We start from the raw sequence: 24185 nt of genomic DNA, 5'->3' as shown, positions 1-24185 counted from the left end.
AAACGTCAGCTTTCCTGCTCCTCTGATGCTGCTTGGCCTACTGTGTTCATCCAGCTTTACACCTTGTTGTCTCAGATTCTCCAGCATCGGCAGTTCCTACTATCTTGAAGAAATTGGGACTGTTCTTCCTTTTTTAATTAATTCATAGGAGGAGGGTGTCACTGGCTAGGCCAGCACTTATTGCCCATCCTTAGGGCAATTAAGAGTCAACCATATTGCTGTGGGATTGGAGTCACATGTAGGCCAGACTGGGTTAGGATGGCAGATATCCCTCCATAAAGGACATTAGTGAACCAGATGGGTTTTTCTCCTGACAATGGATTCATGGTCATCATTAGACTCTTAATTTCTGATTTTTATTGGATTCAAATCCCACCATCTGCCATGGCAGGATTCAAACCCCGGTCCCCTCTTGGAGAGAAGAAGGCTGAGAGGGGATTTGATAGAGATTCTCAAAACTCAGGAGCAAGCTGGATAGAATAGATAGGGAGAAACTGCTCCTGCTCGTAAAAGGAGCAGAAACCAGTGGGCACAGGTTGAAAGTGATGTGCAAAAGAGGCAAAGCTGAAGTGAAGAAAAACTTAGCGAGGGTATGGAATGCACTGCCTGGAAGTGTGGGGAAGGCAGGTTTAATTGGCCATTGGATTTGATAGGAATAATCTGCAAAGGTTTAGGAAAAGGGCAGGAGGTTGGCACAAGAGATGATGACGCTCACTTGAAGAGCCTGTGCAGACACGATGGGCCGAATGGCCTTTTACAGTTCTGCGAAGGAGCAACTTTATTGACAAGAAGACGATATTCGGCAAAGCTGCCAGGACATCAGGATCAATCCATGATGTAATGTTTCAGAAACATGGAATTTTTGCAAACTAACTTTTGAAAAATGATAGGGGTGATGGATTCAGTCGTGCTATTTTTGTCCTCGGATTGATGGAGGTACCATTCCTGCGGTGATGTTCCACAAATTGCAGCGCAGTGTGCAGAGCTGTGAACACAAATGGCAGCAAAGATGTGGAGGCCTGATAAAATCCTCCCAGAAAAACCAAATGTTCTTGCTGTCTCTGGGGATTTCTGTGTGGAAGTTTCAAATGCCGACTCTCCGATATGCTGCTGTAAGTTCAAAAACTGCTCAACTCACTGAAATTTTGATCTGGGAGAGGAAGGCAGAAACCGGGGACGAATCCTGGATTCTGAACCTTGAGTGGGTAGAGAAAAAGAAATCATATTTTGACCATATTAAAGGCAAGCTGACCACAGTCCCATTGGAGAGAGACAGCTGAGAGTTACTATGCCTCAAGTGAGGGGCAAGGTTGGTACTGTCAGTCAGGCTGGGAATTGAACCCACGATGTTGGTGTCCATCTGCATCATAAGCCAGCCATCCAGTCAAACCCCTGCCCCAGACTTGTGCCCTCATGGGTCCCCCCCTCCAATTATGGGTGGCAGATGGACTCTCAAAGATAGATGTCCCAATCAGAGAGGACATGAGTGGGATGGGGCGGGGGGGGGCTTCAATATTTCCCAGTCACCTCTCAGCAACATGGCTTGACATATCAGCAGCTGCCTATCAGGAAATCTAGGAAGTTTGATGTCAATGTTTACGTTCCTCTTTTGGCTGATAACCCTCCCGTCCTTTGCGTCTCTCTGCCCCCCCAAGGTAATGTTCTTGCCCATGCCTTCAATCTAAGATTTCTTCACCTCTTGGTTCTTCTTAATGTGTCATCTAAAGAACTAAGTGTTGAGGTACCCTGTCACCCTTTCAACAAGAGTGGAACTGAGAGGGGGTGGCACGGTAGTGTAGTGCTGCGGTCTCACAGCGCCAGGGACCTGGGTTCGATTCCGCGCTTGAGTGACTGTCTGTGTGGAGTTTGCGCATTCTCCCACCGTGTCTGTGTGGGTTTCTGCCGGGTGCTCCGGTTTCCTCCCACGGTCCAAAGATGTGCAGGCTAGTTGGTTTGGCCATGGGGTGAAACCTCATGTGGATGGGATGGTCTTTGGAGGGGGTGGTGCAGACTTGATGGGCCATATGGTCTCTACCCGCACTGCAGAGACTCTACGAGAGACGAGAGGAACTGGCCAGGTCTCCAGTGTGGGTGGGGAAACTGGAGTGGCTCTGTGAGCAAATCTCTCTACAAGGAGCCCTTTGGCTGCACCTTACTTACACAGGTAGGGAGCATCTATGCAATGGGTGTTGGGTACCTGTCACTAGTCAATTTCCCTCATTGCATTAACTTACTTGAACTGCTCTCAGTAACACTCTTGACAAGTTCAGTAGTAAAGCAATGATCAAACTGAGCAAGAGAAAGGCCATTACACACATGGCATGCCTGTTATTTGGCTCACTGTCTTATCTACACCTCAAATGAAAAGAAAGGAAGAAATTGCAATCAAGTTGCACATTTCTCATCCTCGTGGCAATACAAAGAATGCCTTTATGGTGCAGGCGCCATTGTTTTGCAACTGCCAATTGTCACACAGCAAGATCCCACAAGCAACAACTGGGATATACAACCAGTTCATCTCTTTTTATACGTGTGCAGGGGGAGGGTTTGGTCCTCAGTGAACGTTTCTTGGGACGAAAAGGGGATTTTCTGCTCTTCTTCAAGAAAAGTGGCAAAGTATTTTCACACGATGCGGATGTGCTGGTGTTGGTGTTGGACTGGGGTGGACAAGGTCGAAAATCACGCCAGGTTACAGTCCAACGGGTTCATTTGAAACCACAAGCTTTCGGAGCGCTGCTCCTTCGCCAGGTGCATCTGTGAGGGCACACAGACGCAGAGTTCTCTCAGCCTGTAAACTCTGTGTCTGTGTGCCCTCTCTCGCTGCACCTGGCGAAGGGGCAGCGCTCGGAAAGTTTGTGATGTCAATTAAACCCGTGGACTGTAACCTGGCATCGTACTATTTTCACACGATGTCATAACAGGGCCTTCGTTCATCTCGCTAAAAGCAAAGATGGCTCCTCCAGCAGTGAGGCACCCCCTGCTGTTCTGCACTGGTGTTACAGCTGAGGTTTCGGTGCTTTTCAAGGAAGTAGAGTGGGACTTGAGGTTTCTGAGTCAGAGGTCAGAGTGCTGTCACCGAGGAAAGCCATTGCTAAACAGCCAACATCACAAACCCTGTGGAGTAGTTGTTATGTCCCGAAAATGAACAGCATCTGCTGTAGTTCTTAACTTTTGCCGATAAAGTAAGCTGCACTCCATATTTTATGTATTCACAAGATGTAGGTTTTGCCCATCCCTAATTGCCCAGAGGAGCCAGCTGCATTGCTGTCATACGTAGGCCAGACCAGGTAAGGATGGCAGATTCCTTCCCTGAAGGACATTAGTGAAGGAGATGAGGTTTTCCTGACAATTGACAATGGTTTCACAGTCATCATTATCTCATTTAATTCAAAGTTCACCATCTGTTATGGCTAGATTTGAACCTGGGTCTTTGGATTAATCATCTCGCAATGACATGGCTAGGACATCACTTCCCCTTATTTTGTTGTATGTCCCTCGTCACCCAGATGAAGGTGAGCCAATCTCCTTGAATATATATATATGGGATACCTAGAAATGATAATGCAAGCAGGCCATTTAGCCCATCCAGTCCCTGTTGGTATGTATCCTCCACTTTATCCAGAAATACTCCTTTATCTCCCTTTACTCTTGTATGGGATGTGGGTTTCCATGGCAAAACTGTCATTTGTTACTTATTTCTAATTGGCTCTTCAGAGGGTGGTTAAGTGTCGACCACATTGTCGTAGACTGGGGAAGGAAGGCAGATTTCCTTCCTTAAAGGACAATTAGGGAACCCAGATGGGGTTTTGCAATAATTGATGTCAGTTGTCATGGTCACCATTGCTGAGATTTGCTTTCAATTCCAGTCTCCTACTTGAATTTAAATTCCACCATCTGCCGTGGTAGGATTTGAACCCACATCCTCAGAGCATTAACAAAGAACAGCAATAAAAAGGTTGTTCAGCAGTAACCATTAAAACTATCTGCTACTTGGATCACACCCCTTTCCTCCCCAGCAACTTGTTTGCATGGTTTTGCCCTCAGCAGAGCTGACCTATTTTCTGCTATTACTAGCTGTCATTAACACCTATTCTGCATCTAGTTCCCTCCTTTGTTATCACTAACACTCCCTTTGCCTTTTTCTCCTGGCAACCTCACCATTTGTTCCACTCACTCCTCCTCCCCCTTTATCAACAATGCACTTTCTCATCTCCTTCAATTCCGAAGGAGAGTCATTTCGGACTCAATATTATCTTTCTCTCTCTCAACAGATGCTGCTGGACCTGCTGAGTTTCTCCAGCACTTTCTGCTTTTACTTATCATCACAGAGAGCTGAATCCCTTTGACCCTCTGACAAGGCAGGAATCAGCCTTCTATTTCTGACAGAAAAGAGAAAAGGGCAGTGCCTGCTGTGCTGGGTGGTGCAAATGCTGTATTTCTGAATATGGGTGGGTGCCAGGTTACCAACAGGTACCACTCCTGCGTCCACACACAAGTCTACTTGTAAGTAGAGATAGCACCTCATATTTCGCTTGGGAACCCTGCAGCCCAATGGTATCAATGTGGACCTCACAAGCTTCAAAATCTCCCCTCCCCCAACCGCATCCCAAAACCAGCCCAGCTCGTACCCGCCTCCCTAACCTGTCCTCCCACCTATCCCCTCCTCCCACCTCAAGCCCCACCCCCATCTCCTACCTACTAGCCTCATCCTGCCCCCTTAACCTGTCCATCTTCTCTGGACTGACCTACCCCCGCTCCCCCCGACCCCCAACTTCCCACCTACACTTACCTTTACTGTCTCCTCTCCACCTATCTGCTCCTTTATCCATCCTCTATCCGCCTCCCCCTCTCTCCTTATTTATTTCAGAACCCCGTTCCCCTCCCCCATTTCTGAAGAAGGGTCTAGGCCCGAAATGTCAGCTTTCCTGCTCCTCTGATGCTGCTTGGCCTGCTGTGTTCATCCAGCTCTACACCTTGTTATTTCTACTTGTAAGCAATTTGGGACACAATGCAGGCCAAAATGAAGCAGCTGTTCTTAAGTACAGGAAATGTCCATATGTATGGGATTGTGTTCCTACATATGTGTGGGATTGTGTTCCTACATATGAGCATATGTAAGTCAGATGTTTGTAATTTGATAATCCACTTCCTGCCCCATCCCCCCAACCCCCGTAGCTGATGTCTTAGTGACCTGGATGATTATCGCCATATAAGAACGCACGGCCAATTTGCACTGAGTTCACCAGTTTTGACTGGGTTGGTGACACTGTGGGTTTGGTACTTTTCAGTCGAGTACCAACCAGACTGCCTGGTGAACTACACTCAAAAGCACACGAGTAGTTTATATGACAGTGGTTACATGGTCACCATGAGGTTGGGCTTTAAATCCACACTTTAATCAATTCAAATTTCACAATTTGAGCCCATGCACCCAGAACAATAGCCCAGGGTTATTAATCTACCAGCATCACCACTACTCTGTCACCTTCTGTATACTCATCTCCTTCAATCATTTTAATTATTAACATAATCTCTCCTTTAGTCCCTTATTCTGGAGTGTGTACCTCTCAATATTCTGCATTCTTTTAAACAAAAAGATTCAAGCAGCTCTCTGCTCCAAATCTCATACCCAGTAAAACTTGACTTATTGGTGCAGAATCAAAAACTCTGATTAACCTGTTGCCCATTGTGGTAGTAACAGGAATCAAAGATTAATTTGCCCCAGGATACACTGTAGGAATTTGCTGCCCTCTCCACCTTTAACTCCTTTCACTGTAAACACAGAGGGAGCAGTACATTTATGTTGTACGACTCACAAGCGATTGTAATTACAAACACAATTCCATATAGGGGTGTAATTTTAAGGACCCATGGCATGAACATTTCCTCCACTTAACGAGTGACTCCTTTATATTGTCCTGCATTGTGTTCCAACTTGCAAACAGACTCCAGAACACAACCTGTTCACAACCCAGGCACTGTCCTTACTTCCATCTTTCAGCTGGTTCTTTCACAAACACTTCACACTGACAACCTCTTGATCAGGTGGGTGTCAAATCTGATTGCCCTGGTCTAGGAGTATGGACACTACCCCTGCTCCACATGAACCCACTATTTCTTATAATATATTTTTATGTTTCAATCACCCTATCGCACCCCTTCATAATTTTAAACAGCCCCATCAACTCTCCACTTAATTTCCTCTGGATGGATAAAAACTTGATCAAGCTTTTCTTTGTCATTGAGCTCCCTAGTACCAGGGAACTAGGAGCCAAAGATAAAAATCTGCTGGGCTCTCTCTGTTTCCACAACTTTCTTCTCAGTGTGTAGAGCCCAAAATGGCACCCAATACTCCAACTGTGGGGTGATTAGGGTCACTATTAGATTGGTTGTTATCGCCATCTTTATGTTCCATACCTCTTTCCATAAATGGGCTGTGGTCACAATCAGATCAACCGAAAGACCACAACACATAGGAGAAGAAGTAGGCCATTCAGCCCATCGAGTCCACACCGACATTTAGTAAGATTATGGCTGATGACGGATTTAAAATCTATCTGAGCCTTAAATGTATTTAATGAGGTAGCCTCTACAGCCCTCTGTGGTAAAGAAGTCTGCAGATTCACTAGATATACTCAGCCTCTGAGGAAAGAACCTCCTCCTCATCTTTGTCGTTAATTTGTAACCCCTTACTCTGATATTGTGCCCTCTGGTCCCGGACTGTCCCACAAGGGGAAACAATCTCTCTGCATCTACCATGTTGACTCCCCTAAGAATCTCCTACGTTGCTTGTAAGCCATGATTTTAATGAATTTCAGAGCAGCCTCCAGGTCTATCCTGCATCTGGCATTCTCACTTACATCTCAATAATAATTGAGTTGTATTTCGCATTTGTTGAGTTTTGCCTTTTCCACTTGAGTCACTGCTTTTAATGTCAAACTCTCAAATCCTTCTGCTTCTCCACATCTCCCAATCTTCTCCATGAGTACCAGGTACTTGGGATGAATGTCTAACTGACTCTTGCATTGTCCAAAACTTTCCAATGATGAATATGGCTGAAAAATGGTGCATTTTTTCCAACGCATTCAACCTTGGACCATTTAGAAGAATTACCAGTCTAAATGGGTCCAACATGTATACAGTATATAACAGGGAGAGAGAGCTCAGTTTAGCGTAGCACACAAGGAAATACTGATGGATGTGGTAAGTTCAGCATTTGATGTCCCGTCCCTAATTGCCCATTCGAATAACGTAGCACTTCCACTGACATTGCACTGGAGTTGGTTTTCACTTGAACCAAAACCTTCTGAGGCTCCCAATTAAGCCAAGAACCCCAGGTGGTTCAGCACTTGTCTAGAGTCTGCACGTATACCATCTGTTCATGTCCTTCAGTCCGCCCCCAAGAAAAACCCATCTTACAGCAAGAATATCCCTTCAGAAGTCTCCTGATTTCCACTCGACTCACACAGTGGTATTCTTGAATTTTAACACTGGGTGGGACACCTGCTTCTTAAAGAGGAGGGGGGAGATGGAAATAATCTGCTAGGCTAGGCAGTCATATGAGATGTTAACGGGTGTGATTTTAACACGGTTAGAACCCGTTAAATCACAGTCACAATTGGACCTAATTTGTTTGCATGTGTCATGATGCAGATGCAGAATTGCATTATTGCGAACTGTAAACCACATGATGTTCAGATGTATTTGAAGTATTTGTACCAATGATTCATAGGATTAGACAGACAACTGGATGTGTTTGCAGCCTTGACGTTTTTGGTTTAATTGACACATAACCACTACCGGTTAACCTAGCTCGACAGGTCTTGCTGCTTCTCAGACACCCATTTATCCTCATTATAGTCATTCCGAGATATCAGTTATTCCATTATAGTCGAGGAACAAAATTTTAGAAAGGTTACAGCAGGGAAGGAGGCCATTCAGCCAACCATGTCCATGCTGGCTCACTGTGAGGAGAATGTCTTTTTTTTCTTTATTCTCTCACGGGATATGGAGCACCTCATAGGCAAGGCCATTATGTTTGCTTACATTGACCTTGGAGTGATTGGGTCTTTTCAGAGTGCAGCTAAGAGTCAACCACAGGGATAGCAAGAACTGCAGATGCTGGAGTCTGAGATAACACAGCGTGGAGCTGGAGGAACACCGCAGGCCAGGCAGCATCAGAGGAGCAGGAAAGCTGAAGAAGGGTCCTCTGATGCTGCCCGGCCTGCTGTGTTCCTCCAGCTCCACACCGTGTTATAAGAGTCAACCGCATTGTTGTGGGTCTGGAGTCACATGTAGGACAGACTGAGTAAGGGTGGCAGATTTCCCTTCCCTAAAGGACAATAGTGAAGCATGTGGGCTTTCGGACCAATCGATGCCAGTGGCCGCTATCTCTGAGACTTAATTCCAACTTTATTAATCCAATTTAAAATTTCCACGGGGGTCTGGTGGGACCTGAACCCCAGAACATGTACCTCCACCACACTCTCAGGCAGTACTTTCCAGGACAGTATATTAAACACTGGTTGCATAAAGACAATTTTCCCCATGTTGCTCCAAGCTTTGCCATTATTTTCTGAGCAAACTGCTATAAGTCTTGCGCAACATCCAATTCATATATGATATATTGTAGTGTTTGACATCGTACCCTGTATTACAGTCAGCAAATTTCCATTGCTGCTACACAGCTGCTAAACACCTCACAGGCGGGATGTTGCATTTAATGCATAAATTAATCTCTTCTTAAACTGTTCTAATTATTGAGCACAGCGAGTACCCAGTTCCAACCAAGGTGTCAATTGGTTTTGCTAACACTGCTGTCCCACTTGTACAGAAGTTAAAATAAAAACGAGACAGCATAGCAGTTAATCAATGATGTAAGACAGTATTGTGTCTACAATATGATGCTGGTTTCAAAGTAAACGGCTGTGAGACCTTTCAGAGAGGCTTAAAGAGCTCCATACACGCAAGTAACTACACTGTACTTTTACTTCGTCAGTCTCTTTTCCCCCAAAAGCGGGGATGATAGTAAATGACAGTTGTCTTCAAAGAAACACCTGTACAACACAAACCGCCTTTTTAACTCTGTAACCATGACACGGTGAAGTGGGAGCTGTGAGCATTCACATCCGACGTGGCACTTGTACGACAGAAAGGTACGTTTGCACTTAAATGTTGTCTGGGTGACAAAGTAACAAAAGACAATCGAGTGGATCTTACAATAACAAAATCCCATGATTGTGACTGATTGCCAAGACTTGTCAGGATGAGGGAATATTGATGATTAGTGGGAGCAAAAAGGCTGTTAGACTGTTCCTGTTGATCACTCAGTGAGTCATCTTACTTTTTGAGGCAGGTCTGTTGAACAAGAGCTTCAAGAGCACAAGGCTCAATCAACTTGAGAACAAACTATAAACTTGAGATTGCAAACAAAGCCATATTGTCTTTCAGAAGTATCCAATACCGCTAAGGTTGTGAAATCCCCAGCAGGTGCACAGTTGAACAATATTTGAGACAGAGCCATTTTGTTATTCATTTCTGGGATGTAGGTGTCAATGGCTGGCCCAGCATTTATTGCCTGTCCCTAGTTGCCCCTTGAGAAGGTGGGGGTGAGCTGTCTTCTTGAACCGCTGCAGTCCACCTGCTGTGGATTGACCCACAATGTATTTAGGGAGGGAATTCCAGGATTTTGGCCCAGTGTCAGTGAAGGAACAGCGATATATTTCCAAGTCAGGATGGTGAGTGGCTTGGAGGGGAACTTGCAGGGGGTGGTGTTCCCATATATCTGCTGCCGTTGTCCTTGTAGGTGGAGGTGGTCATGGATTTGGAAGTTGCCGTCTGAGGACAAAGGATCCAAGGAGGTAGATGCAAAGAATTATCTTCAGGGAGGATGAGAGAGGATGGCAAGGATTAGAGAGGGGATCCTAAGGAAGCTGAAGACAGCAAAGCAATGATGGGCTGCACTACAGGAGAGCATTGAATATCAAATTTGTTGATCTCAATATGGACCATTGGATTTCTCCACACTCTCTCTTTGAGCAATTTTGGGATAGAATCTCATCTTTGGCATTCGGGTGGTGTGGAGTGTATGGAACTGGTCATCCATTCTCCTCCCCATTGATTACTGTATGACTGATTATCGAGCAGGAGTGCAACTGTTTCGGTTTTGCCCCCTTTACATGACTGGTCTTGATGAACTTCAAGCCCTCCTATGTTTTTGTGCAACTGCAGCTCTGATAGCTCTCTCATAGTGCAACGTTCACAATCATTGACCAAACCAGTATTTTATAATGACCGATGCCTCTGTTATGTGCTATCTATTATTCTGCTGCTTAGGTGGTGCGTTGCCCATATACAAATACGTTCCAAGGTCATTTAGAAGTAAATTGTTATCAGGGATGGAAATTTGCTGATTGGGCAATTTTTATTTTTATTCATTTTTATTCACAGGCTAGGTCAGCAATTATTGCCAATCCCTAATTGCCCAAAGGGCAGTTAAGAGTCAATCACACATTGTTGTGGGTGTGGAATTGTTATTAGGCCAGACAAGGTAAGGATGGCAGATTTCCTTCCCTAAAGGACATTAGTGAACTTGATGGGCTTTTCCCCAACAATCACCAATGGATTCATGCCAGCATTAGACTCTTAATACCAGATATATTTTTATTGAATTCAAATGCCACCATCTGCCATGGCAGGAGTTGAACCTGGGGCCTCAAAGCATTACATGGGTCTCTGGATTAACAGTCTAGCGATAATACCACTAGGCAGTGTAAATTCTGTGTAAGTTACCAGTAACTGTAGGTCAAAAGTAACCAGCAAGAAATTACTGTTTTCTTCCCTCTTTTGCTGTAGATATTTTCTAGCCAATCCATTCAGAGATGTTTATGTTGCAATTCTGGAGAAGGTGAAGAAGTCAAGTCTCCTGCCTCAGAGGCAGGGACACTACCACAAGGGCCCATCCTTCTCTTTTTGTATACTCATGACTTTTGAAGCCAGCTGGAAGATGCTTACCTTCTGGAACTACAAAGCAACAAGGAGGAACATTGCTTCAGGCTAGAGGTTAATGGCTGAGATCTGGTGATTAGTAAGCCTTTAATTCACGTGTGTAAAACGGTTCCTTGATATCAACAGTACGTCAAATATCTTACACTGCAATCTGGACTAAAATACGTCCCATGACTCTGTTTTTGTATGGGCAAAGATACTTCACAAGTGTCATCGTGTCATACAGTCATAGAGAGATGTGGCACGAAACTGACCCTTCTGTCCAACATGTCCAGGCCGACCAGATATCCTAATTTACTTTAGCCCCATTTGCCAGCATTTGGCCCATATCCCTCCAAACCCTTCCTATTCATGTACCCATCCAGGTGCCTTTTAAATGTTGTAATTGTACCAGCCTCGACCACTTCCTCTGGCAGCTCATTCCATATAGGCACCACCCTCTACGTGAAAATGTTCCCCCTTAGATCCCTTTTAAATCTTTCCCCTCTCACCTTAAAGCTATGCCCTCTAGTTTTGGACTCCCCTAACCTGGGGAAAAGACCTTGACTATTCGCCCTATCCTTGTCCCTCTATAAGGTCACCCCTCAGCGTCCGACGCTCCAAGGAAAATCAGCCTTTACCTTTCGCTCAAACTCTCCAACCCTGGCAACATCCTGGTAAATCTTTTCTGAACTCTTTCAAGTTTCACAGCATGCTTCCTACAGCAGGGAAACCAGAATTGAATGCAATATTCCAAAAGTGGCCTAACCGATGTCCTGTACAGCTGCAACATAACCTCCCGAATCGTATACTCAATGCACGTGTACCAATTGCCTTATCCACTATCCTGTCTACCTGCGACTCCACTTTCAAGGATCTACGAACCTGCACTCCAAGGTCTCTCTGGCTACACTCTTTTGGGGTCTTACTTTTAAGAGTATAACTGACCTTAATTGTTGGACTTTGTCTTTTCATTGCAAAGGCACCCAGAAATGTTTTGGTCCTACCCAGTCATCCTCGTAACCTTTCTTCTTTATGAAATACTGTGGGATCATGTCTGATTTAGACTAAAGACATGTCTATCAGATTTGAGGTCCTAAGAATGTTTTGTGGATGTTGTTAAGTGTCACTACATGGACTGATGGGTTTTGCAGTTGATGTTTCTGACGCTTCTTTGTCATAACAATCCAAATTAGTGCTGTAACCCCCTCCCCATAATCCTACACCCTCTACTTCAAATGTCTATCCACTACTACCTCAGAATATGCAATGTCTTCTGCCTCAAATTTTCCCCAGAACAGACCTCGATCTAGAGACAACTCTCCTGATCTCCTTCATAAATTAATAGTATCTTATTATTAAGACTCCTATTACATCCATTACCTTGTTCAAAAGCAACTTCCAAACTTGTAACATCTACAATCATTGCATGGACAGTAGATGCAAGTCTCCCTCTGAGCTACACACTGTCCTGATTTGCTACTGTACTGCCAATCTTTCTGAACTATTGGGAAAAAAAAAATCTTTCCCTACTCATTCTCAAAACATTCATTATTTTCCGAAAAAAAAAGCCCCAAATTTTGAAGCATCTTTGTGTATTATTGGCATCCCACTTCTGGCATCTTCTCACATACTTTATTGTCCTTCTCATTATAAAGTGTGCAGAATTTCTGCCATCTACCAGTTGAAGTTCAGTTTGTATAGACTCATGCTATAGCCTGTCACCAAGGTGACACGTTATTTGGGAACAGGGAAGGTTAAGGGTTTTAATAAAAAGAGTTTGGTTTTGATGGAGCAGAGATTGTTTCTGTAGGCAGAGGGATCAGTAACCAGACAGCTTAAGATGACTCTCAGGAGAATGTGTCTTTATCAGCGAATGGTTGTACTGTGGAATGTACTGCCTGAAAGAGCTGGTGGAAGCAGATTTAATGACCATTTCGATAAGGGAACTGGATGACAACTGGAATCTGGTTTCTCGTTCAGGCAGCAGGGCTGTGGCAGCTCTTTCAACAATTTCTTACATTCACCTAGCACCTTTACTGCAGTAAACCATCCCAAGGTACTTAGGAGAAGTGACGGTCCAACACAGTTGGACATGGAGCCACATAAGGAGATACAAGGGCTGATTTTATTCCCCTTTTGGGGGCAACTAACTTTTCTGTCTCTTAATCTCTTCCACCCTATCACAGACCTGCCTTTTCATAGAATCCCTACAATGTCGAAGCAGGCCATTCAGCACATTGAGTCCACCCTGACCTTCTGAAGAGCATCCCACCCAGACCCACACCCCTACCCTAACCCTGTGACCCTGCATTTCCCATGGCTAACCCACCCAGCCTGCAGATCTATGGACACTATGGGGCAATTTAGCACAGCCAATCCACCCTTACCTACATATCTTTGGATTGTGGGAGGAAACCCATACAGACACAGGGAGAATTGTGCAAACTCCACACAGACAGTTGCGTGAGGGTGGAATCGAACCCAGGTCGCTGGTGCTGAGAGGCAGCAGTGCTAACCACTGAGCCACCATGCCACTCCAAAGGTACCCTGCCTTTGTCATTGTCCCTCCCACCCCTTGCTTAAAATCTGTTACATCTCAAATTTCCCCAGTTCTGATGAAAGCTCACAGGCCTGAAATGTTGACTCTCTCTCTCTCAACACAAATACTGAATTTTTATTTCCTCCCTGGCATTTTCTGTTTTTATTTCAGATTTGCATCATCCACAGTATTCTGCTTTGGAAGATTAGGACCAGCTTGAGAGAAATGAAGAGAGCCGAAGTGGCTTAGCGGACAAATTCAACTGCTTGGAGATTTCAGAGAGACGCCACAGGCAAGGTGGGCTGAACGGCCTCCGCCTCTGCTCCATCAATTCAATAATGGTTTCACTTGGCTTGGCCTGATTTCACCTCAGTTTGTGAATAGTCTACCAAAGGAACAGAGTGGGAGGGCTCGAGTCATGAGTGATATTCTCCTAATGACGACATCACCAGCAGAGGTCCGATTGATTCCCTAATCGCTTTTAAAACAGTCTGAAAAGCCAGCCCATTCCGAACACAACTGCAAATTAGGATGATGGGAAGTTGGAATAAAAGAATTTGAAGCCTACTGTGATTTCATCAATGGGGGACTACTGGTGAATTGTAACCCTGACAACATTACTAAATTCATAAACCACGCACCAGTCTGAGATGGTTAATAAGGAAAAACTTGCTTCCATTGGTAAGGAGTTCAGAAACAAGAAATCTATGGACAATGGTCCAGGATAGAGATGAGAATTTCTGTTTAACCCAGCAAGCTGTTTATAATTTCTTGAAAGGGATGGTGGATGTGGATTCAACAGTAACTTGCGAAGGAAAGCGGCTAAGTACAAGAAGTGGGAATGCGTATTCAGGGCAATTAATAAGCGATTGGTTTATTACTGAGTATAAACATTGCTTAAAGAAGACTGGAGTCTTGCATTCATCAGGACCAGGAGGGCGGGGGAATAGACTTGAGAAATGAGACAACATTTTATCAAGAATGAGGAGAGGGTGCTAACTGGCTCAGCCAATTGGCAAGGTGATGCAGCAAGAGCAGTGAGCTGTCAATCTTAATTTGCAGACCAGGATTTTGATTGGTCAGGATGTTGCCATGGGGATGCAGCTATCTCCGCGATCTCTTTTGTTACTGGAAAGATGCAGTGCATGTACAAAATCCCTTTGCCTACATAAAGCAGGGCCCTGTGTATTTATGTATGTAGCTGTCTCACAGAAAGGCATCATACTGTGAGCCCGGCTGGTGATTTTCAAATTGATTTCCGATGTAACTCCTATTGCAGTCTGGCATGTTTAATAAATGATGTCCAATAGCAGACTCACATCTAATGATGGCTCAACCAGACAGCACCCCCCCCTGCCCCCCCCCCCCCCCCACCGACCCACCCCCCGACACCCTCGTCTTGATGAATGCAAGATAACAAAAAACTTCAAAAACATCCTGTCTCCTTCTCAGCAATGTTTATTTTCAGAAGTACCAGGATGTGTGACTAACTGAATAGCTCTTCTGAAGAACCAGCACTGTGACAATGGGCTGAACGGCCTTATAATGATGATGACTTAATGTTTGTCAAGCTATTGCAAGTGTCTGCTTTGTAGAAACGTGGCACCCATTTGCAATATGACCTCCTGTGATTTGCAATGATCTTTCTGCTGGGCATAATATCCCAAAGCTGGTAGTGTCCCCTTCCCCTCACCCTGGAAGAAAGACTTTACAATGCAGCTTTTGTAATTGCCCTTGAGCCACCTCCTGCTCTTGCTTGCCAGTGGGAACCGATGCAGGGGTCTCTGCCAGACCTGAGCAGGGGAAAGATCAGTGAGAGGAGTTTGCCTATAGAAATCCTATCTAATGGCTCTCTCTGCCTTTTTGGGGAGGTGACTCAGTGGTTAGCACTGTTGCCTCACAGAGCCAGGGACCCGGGTTTGATTCCACCCTCGGGCGACTGTCTGGGTGGAGTTTGCACGTTCTCTGCGTGGGTTTGCTCTGGGTGCTCCGGTTTCCTCCCACAGTCCAAAGATGAAGTCACACGGCACCAGTTTATAGTCCAACAGGTTTATTTGAAATCCCAAGCTTTTGAGGCGCTGCTCCTTCATCAGGTGAAGTGGAGGGAAGCGCACAGGCACAGAATTTATAGACAGAGAGATCATTGCAAGATAATTCCAGGTAATTAAGAATGTCAAAAGATAGTACAAATGGTGTGAGTGGATTGTCGACAGGCTGAATAATAAGTCTTTGCAGGTGATCAAAAGTGTGAAACGGTGTGAGAAAAGTGTCAACAGCTGAATGGCAAGTGAAGGGATGATCTCTGATCTCTCCGTCTATGAATTCTGTGCCTGTGCACTTCACTCCACTCACTTGATGAAGGAGCAGTGCCCCAAAAGCTTGTGATTTCAATATAGTTGGACTATAAGCTGTGACTCCTGACTTTGTCCCCAGTCCAACACTGGCACCTCCACATCATGTCCAAAGATGCGCAGGTTAGGTGGATTGGCCGTGCTAAATTTCCCCATAGTGCCCAGGGATGTGCAGGTTAGGTGGATTGGCCATGCTAAATTTCCCCATAGTGCCCAGGGATGTTCAGGTTAGGGTGGATTGGCCGTGCTAAATTGCCCATAGTGTCCAGGGATATGCAGGTTAGGTGAATTAGCCATGCTAAATTGCTCCATAGTGTCCAGGCTAGGTGGGTTAGCCTTGGTAAATGCAGGGTTACAGGGGAAGGGACAGGGACAGGGTCAGGGGCTGGGTCTGGGTGGGATGCTCTTTACAGCGTTAATGCAGACTCAATGGGCTGAATGCCCTCTTTCCACACTGCAGGGATTAAAAAAAAGGCTCATTTTCCAGTTTCCAGTTCTGAAGAAAGGTCACAGGATTGAAAATTTTTGAGAAGATTTGTAGCTCAGGTTGTGGATGAGGTTGTAGACTTGCTCGCCGAGCCGGTGTGTTTGATTGCAGACGTTTCGTCTCCCTGCTCGGTAACATTGTCAGTGTGCCTCCGGTGAACCGTTGGTGTTCTGTCCCACTAGTTATTTATATTTCTCGGTTTGCTGGGGTGATCGGTATTGCTTCCGGTTCTGTTTCTCAGTGGTTTGTATATCGGGTCCAGTTCGATGTGTTTGTTGATGGAGTTCCGGTTGGAATGCCAGGCCTCCAGGAATTCCCTGGAATGTCTCTGTTTGGCTCGTGCTGTTATGGATGTGTTGTCCCAGTCAAATTCGTGTCCTTCTTTGTCCGTGTGTATTGAGACCAGTGAGAATTGGTCGTATCTCTTGGTGGCTAATTGGTGTTTGTGTATCCTTATTGTCAGTTTTCTTCCAGTTTGGCCTGTGTAATGTTTCTCACAGTCCTTGCATGGTATTTTGTACATTACATTAGTTTTATTGGTTGTGGGTATGGGATCTTTTACATTTGTCAGTAGCTGTCGCAGGGTGACCCCTAGGTATTAGAGTAGCCCACAAACCAGCAACCATCCTGCGACAGCTATTGACAAATGTAAAAGATCCCATACCCACAACCAATAAAACTAATGTAATGTACAAAATACCATGCAAGGACTGTGAGAAACATTACATAGGCCAAACTGGAAGAAAACTGACAATAAGGATACACGAACACCAACTAGCCACCAAGAGATACGACCAATTCTCACTGGTCTCAATACACACGGACAAAGAAGGACACGAATTTGACTGGGACAACACATCCATAACAGCACGAGCCAAACAGAGACATTCCAGGGAATTCCTGGAGGCCTGGCATTCCAACCGGAACTCCATCAACAAACACATCGAACTGGACCCGATATACAAACCACTGAGAAACAGAACTGGAAGCAATACCGATCACCCCAGCAATCCGAGCCTTATAAGTAACAAGTGGGACAGAACACCGACGGTTCACCGGAGGCACACTGACGGTGCTACCGAGCAGGGAGACGAAACTTGCGATCAAGCCCACCAGCTCAGTGAGCAAGTCTACAGCCTCAGTCACAGGATCTGATATGTTAACTCTGGTTTCTCTCCACAGACTTGCTGAGTTTTTCCAGCAATTTGTTTTTGTACCTTATTTTCTACTCAGGTTCTTTCCAGCTTCCAGGATTTAATGTTGAATTCCATGACTTCACAGCCTGACTGCATGATGTCTGCTCTCCATTTTGTTTTTACATTCTTTCAGCCTTGTCTCGTTTACTTTGCTGTCTTGTTGAGAGGACCCATTCTCTCCCTTTCGCACAATAATTTACATTCATTTTACATCTCCTTCTCTCTTTCACCACCATTAGCATCCTGTTTGTCTTTGGGCCTCCACACCATCTGTTCCCTTTGCCCCCTCCTCCTCCTCTGTTAAAGGTGTTTAAAAAAATACTTTTTCCAACCTATCTCAGTGCTGAAGAAGAGTCACTGCACTCAAAACATTAACTCTGTTTCTCTGTCCACAGATGCTGCCAGACCCACTGAGTTTCTCCTGTAATTTCTGTCCTTGTTTCAGATTTCCAACATCTGCAGTATTTTGTTCCACTTTTCTCCAGTGTCATCTGATATTTCCCTTGAAGCTTCAGCTTTTTAAGGCTCCTATTGAATTGCCAGTGTTGGCAAAATGCAACTCATAACCTAAGCCATGATTCACATCCCCTGCCCCATTTCAGATTTCATAAATGACGTTAACCCTATTTCATTGAATCCCTATAGTGTGGAAGCAGGCCGTTTGGTCCATCGAATTGGTACTGACCCTCTGAAGAGCATTCCACCCATACGCATACCCCTAGCCTACCCTAACCCTCACATTAACTACAGCTAATCCACCTGGCTTGCAGACCTGAACACTATGGAGAATTTAGCACGGCTAATCCACCAAACCTGCGCATCTTTGGATGGTGGGTTGAAACCCAAGCACCCAGAGGAAGCCCACACAAACACAGGGAGAATGTACAAACACCACACAGACAGTCATAGAGTCATAGAGTAATGCAGCATGGGAACTGGTCCATGCTGACCATGGTGCCCACTCAGCTACTTGCATTGGCCCACATTTGGTCCATATCCCTCTAAACCCTTCCCATCCATGTACCTCTCCAAATGTTTTTTTTAAATGTTGCTATTGTACCTGCCTCTTTCTCTGGCAGCCCAATCCCTGTATGCACCACTCTCTGTGTGAAGAAGTTGCCCCTCAGGTCCTTCTTAAATCTTTCCCCTCTCACCTTCAACCTATGCCCTGTAGTTTTCAATTCCCCACCCCTGGGAAAAAGAATATATACATTCATCCTATCTATGCCCCTCATGATTTTATACACCTCAATAAGGTGGCCCCACATTCTCCTACATTTCAAGGAATAAAGTCCTATCCTGGCCAACCTCTCCCTATAACTCAGGCCTACTAGTCCTGGCAACATCCTCATAAATCTTTGCACACTGTCCAGTTTCACTATGTCTTTTCCATAACAGGGTGACCAAAACTGTACACAATACTCCAAATGCAGACTCACCAATGACTTACACAACTGTAACATAATGTCCCAACTCCTATACTCAAAGCCTTGACTGATGAAGACCAGAATGCTAAATGCCTTCCAAGGGTCGGTTTCTGGCTCTGTGAGGCAGCGGTGCTAACGACGGTGCCATTGTGCCACCTATATAATTGTTGGAAATTGTAGATAGATAGTGGTAATGCCATTGCACCAGTACCCCAACAGTCAATGCTCCAGGAACATTGGTTCAAATCCCACAAGGGGAGACGTTGGAATTTGAATTAAGTGAACTAATTAAAGGAAAGAAAAAAACAGGCATTGAAAGCATTCTCAGTAAAGATGACTGCAAAACTGTCAGTTATTGTAGAAACTCCATCTGGTTTACCAGTGTCCTTTTTAGAAAGTAGCATGTAATTACCTGGTACACAAGCTGTAATTAGTAAATAGATTTGTAACTACAGACATGTACCTTGGAACAAAACTGAACAAAATGCACATCTCAAAATCACCAAGAAATGGTTGTAGAAGCAAGTGAACTGGCACAGAGCTAAGATTCAAGTATTTAGGATGAATAATTAAAGAGGACAGACGATGCAACAAGAAATAAGAATGAGGATACGGCACAGTGGCTCTGTAGTTAACGCTGCTGCCTCACAATGCCAGGGACCTGCATTCAATTCCAGCTTCGGGTCACTGTCAGTGTGGAATGTGCACATTCCCCTCGTGTCTTTATGGGCTCCCTCCGGGTGTTTCCTCCCACAGTCCAAAGATGTGCAGGTAAGGAGGATTGGTCATAGGAAATTGTCCATAGTGTCCAAGGATGTGCAGGCTAGGTGGATTAGCCATGGGAAATGCAGGGATAGGGTAGAGGGTTTGGGTCCGGGTGGTCTCTTCTGGGGGTCATTGTGGACTTGATGGGTTGAATGGCCTGCTTCCATGTTGTAGGGATTCTACAGACAGCAGTGGGAAAGGCCGTATTTGAGATAAGACAGTTACCAACCAGAAAGTTGAGTAGACATAAAAAAAAGATTTTTAAAGAGCCAGATTTGTGGTATTATTTTATATGGATGTGAGACTAGAACCTTATAGGTTCAGGCTATTTGTTTGCTAAATAGCTTTGAAATGTAGGCTTGTAGAAGAATGGGAGGGATCCAACAGGCAAGTTAAAGAAAAACACAAATGATGAAATGCTGAGGAGAACGACAGAACAAATAAATTGACTGAACACAGTCAGGAAAACATTGAGAAACTGGGTAGAACACACCTTTAAGAGGAAACAAACAAAAACAGAAATTGCTGGAGAAACTATCCAGAGCTGGGAGCATCTGTGGAGAGAGAAACATATTTAACACTTGGAGACCTGTGATTCAGAGAAGGGTCACGGGACTCAAAATGTTGACTCTGTTTCTCTCTCCACAGATGCTGCCAGACCTGCCGAGTTTCTCCAGCAATTTCTGTTTTTGCTTCAGATTTCCAGCCGGCGCAGTTCTTTGTTTAATTTTACACCTCAAGTGGAAATGAACTGGTAGGAGACATTGTGGAAGGAAAAGGAAGGAGAAAGAACACGGCTTGAAAATTGAAGGAAACTATTGGCAAATGGAAAGACCGCCCCAGGATAAAGAGACATGGAGAAACTATACAATGAGCCAAGAAAATGTCTCTGGGTGTAGCACACAGGGTAATGATGGTGACCCAACCGGTTTACGGGTGACTCCAGACCCTTGACTGCCCTCCGAAATGGTTCAGAAAGGCATTCAATTAAGGGGGCAGTTGGGTACGGGAAACAATTGCGGGCCCTGCCAGTGACACCCACATCCCATGAAAAAAATTATACCTTCGGGTAGGGTCAAAGTTCACAGATATTAAGGATTGACCGAAAGGGAAGATAGCGGCCAGTTTATTCCTTGCTTAATCTACAGTGAATCAGACAATGGCTGGAGGAATTATCTTGGTACCTGGCAGCTGAAACAGGCCTATTTTTAAGTCATTAATACATGAATTTAGGTTAGAAAACAACAGGCAGTTCGGATTAGCACTTCTGTACGTGCCCAGATGAAATAAAGACAGTTGTGAGCAACTCCCAAAATTTTGAGGATCATTGCAAGAACTGGATATTCTGGGGATCCTGAGTCAAGGCCTCAGTGATACTGTTATGTTGATGTAGCTTTTCTAATTCTTTCACCTCATTTTCCTGTTCCATTGACGGTGTAACTGGGCAAATCCTTTTCTGTATAATTGTAGGTCGCTAACTGTATTGATCTTTTATAGAGTAAAAGCAGTATGAATTGTTATAGAATGTCTCAGTGTCTGCAGTGATTAGAACTAGCTGGATCTCGTTGAGAATGAGGTCCTTGATTGGGGGCTGTTAACCTGGGCCAATCAGGGAGCCCTGGCTGACAGATATAAACAGGAGATTCAGAGAGTCTCCTCAATCCAGGGACTGGCTCTGAGCTGGGTAACAGCCCATGTACAGTGCACATGTAAATAAAGATTGACTTGGTGACGAGATACCAGCTTGTCTGCAGTTATTTCAGTGTTCTTTCAATAAAGTCCTCTGCATTTCCCAATTTTTAGCCAATGATTCTGTTCACTTAACCCATTTCTGACTTCCACCTCCACTCTCCCCCTTTCCCCATCCTCCCCTCACAGGGGGATGGGTCTGGGTGGGATGCTCTGAGGGTCGGTGTGGACTTGTTGGGCCGAAGGGCCTGTTTCCACACTGTAGGGATTCCATGATAATTTCACATTCGAATTGACAAAATTGGACTGAGCTAGGTCGGGTCATATTTTTGGAGTCAGGCACATGATAGGATCATAGGAAGAGGAGTAGGCCATTCAGCCCTTCAAGCCTGTTCTGCCATTCAACAAGACCACGATCTGTGGCCTAACCCCATCCATCTGCTTGTGGTTCATACCCCTCAATATCTTTGCTGATCAAAAAAAATTCGAGCTCAGATTTAAAATTAACAACTGATCCTGCATCAACCACCATTTGTAGAAGAAGTTTTTTCCAAATTTTCCAAATTCTACCACCCTATTAAGGTGCCATTTAGGGGGTTGGTTAGCTCAGTCGGCTGGGCAGCTGGTTTGTGATGCTAAGTCTATGGGTTCAATTCTGCCGTAGCTGAGGTTACAATAAGGATTGTCCTTCTCAAATTCCCCACCTCACCTGAGGGGCGGAGGCCCTCAGCTTAAACTCTCCCCCAGTTATCTCTTTCTCTCATCTTTAATTGCCATTTGCATCTGACTTGAGCTGTGCCACATCAAGTACTTGTAGTTTTTTTTCCTGGAAAAGCTGGAGGCCGTTCAGCCCCTCAAGCCTATTCTAGCATTCAATTCAATCATAGCTGATCTGCGCCTTGACTATGTCTACCCAACACAGGCCCACCTCTCTCAGCAGCCTTACCTCTGCTTTAGAAAGATTAATCGACCCAGCATCTGGGGCGAAAGAATTTCCATCACTTCTTACGTGGCATAAAGCTTCACAGTTTTACTCTTGCATGGTCTACGATTTTAAGATTGTGTCCCATTGATTTGGATTTCTTCACCAGAGGGAATGATCCCTACATTTTTGCCCTTTTAAGGACCTTGCACCAACCAAACCCAAAGGAGGGAAGAGGTTTGTACAACCTGACATTTGTAATTTAATTCTTTAATTCCCCAGTCGTCCCACTGTGCTGATGCTACATCTTGAACAGGCAATCTAATTTGCTCCACTCCTCTTGTTTCTTTTTACCCTCTCAGAGCCCTTCAGCTCTTTCCATTTCAAATCTTTATCCAATTGCCTTTTTTGAAAATGGAGAACTGTGACCAGTGGTATTGCACAGGGATCTGTGTTGTCTGTGATATAAGTAAATGATCTGGAGGAAGGTATAGATGGTCTGATTAGCAAGTTTGCAGATGACACTAAGATTGGTGGAGTAGCAGATAGTGAAGGGGACTGTCGGAGAATGCAGCAGAATATAGATAGATTGGAGAGTTGGTTGGAGAAATGGCAGATGGAGTTCAATCCAGGCAAATGCGAGGTGATGCATTTTGGAAGATCCAATTCAAGAGCGAACTATACGGTAAATGGAAAAGCGCTGGGGAAAATTGATGCACAGAAAGATCTGGGTGTTCAGGTCCATTATACCCTGAAGGTGGCAACGCAGGTCGATAGAGTGGTCAAGAAGGCATACGGCATGCTTTCATTCCTCGGACGGGGTATTGAGTACAAGAGTTGGCAGGTCATGTTACAGTTGTATAGGACTTTGGTTCGACCACGTTTGGAATACTGCATACAGTTCTGGTCGCCACATTACCAAAAGGATGTGGATACTTTGGAGAGGGCACAGAGGAGGTTCATCAGGATGTTGCCTGGTATGGAGGGTGCTAGCTATGAAGAGAGGTTGAGTAGATTAGGATTATTTACATTAGAAAGACGGAGGTTGAGGGGGGACCTGATTGAGGTCTACAAAATCATGAGAGGTATAGACAGGGTGGATAGCAAGAAGCTTTTTCCCAGAGTGGGGGACTCAATTACTAGGGGTCACGATTTCAAGGTGAGAGGGGAAAAGTTTAAGGGAGATATGTGTGGAAAGTTCTTTACGCAGAGGGTGGTGGATGCCTGGAACGCATTGCCAGCGGAGGTTGTAGAGGCGGGCACAATAGCGTCATTTAAGATGTATCTAGACAGATACATGAATGGGCAGGAAGCAGAGGGATATAGATCCTTGGAAAATAGGTGACAGGTTTAGATAAAGGATCTGGATCGGTGCAGGCTTGGAGGGCCGAAGGTCCTGTTCCTGTGCTGTAATTTTCTTTGTTCTTTGTTCTTTGTTCTTTGTTCAGAAGAACACAAGACCTAGAAACAGCAGTAGACCATTCTGCGCCTCGAGCCTACTCCTCCATTCAATACAATCATGGCTGATCTCATCTTGGCCTCTACTCCACTCCTTAATAATTAAAAACCTCTTACTTCATAGAACTCCTACACTGTGGAAGCAGGCCTTTTGGCCCATCGAGTCCACACTGGCCTTCCAACAAGCATCCCACTCAGACTCACCCCCCTTTACTCTCTCCCTGTAACCCAGCATTCCCCATGGCCAATGCACCCTAACCTGCGCATCTTTGGACTGTGGGAGGAAACTGGGGCACCTGCAGGAAATGCATGCAGATGTGGGGAGAATGTGCAAATCCCAATACGAAGCTGGAATTGAACCT

At 44.9% G+C, this 24185-nt stretch overlaps 1 protein-coding gene and 1 long non-coding RNA gene across 2 annotated transcripts in view; one reads left to right on the top strand and one right to left on the bottom strand.

The window, feature by feature from the left end:
* Positions 1-14093, top strand: part of LOC125487266 — a 33382-nt gene extending 19289 nt beyond the window's left edge. Inside the window, exon 2 of the long non-coding RNA XR_007265760.1 lies at positions 13700-14093. This is a non-coding gene — a long non-coding RNA (uncharacterized LOC125487266). The remainder of the gene's footprint in view (positions 1-13699) is intronic.
* Positions 1-22287, bottom strand: part of LOC109923221 (ELAV-like protein 3) — a 77694-nt gene extending 55407 nt beyond the window's left edge. Inside the window, exon 1 of the mRNA XM_048618109.1 lies at positions 22255-22287. The gene's annotated coding sequence lies outside the window, so the exon portion shown is untranslated. The remainder of the gene's footprint in view (positions 1-22254) is intronic.
* Positions 22288-24185: the final 1898 nt, after the last annotated feature.

The sequence above is a fragment of the Rhincodon typus genome, chromosome 38 (genome assembly GCF_021869965.1).
Source record: "Rhincodon typus isolate 14 chromosome 38, sRhiTyp1.1, whole genome shotgun sequence".
NCBI lineage: Eukaryota > Metazoa > Chordata > Chondrichthyes > Orectolobiformes > Rhincodontidae > Rhincodon > Rhincodon typus.
Note: the sequence above shows the minus strand (reverse complement) of the source record. Positions and strands in the feature narration are given on the sequence as shown.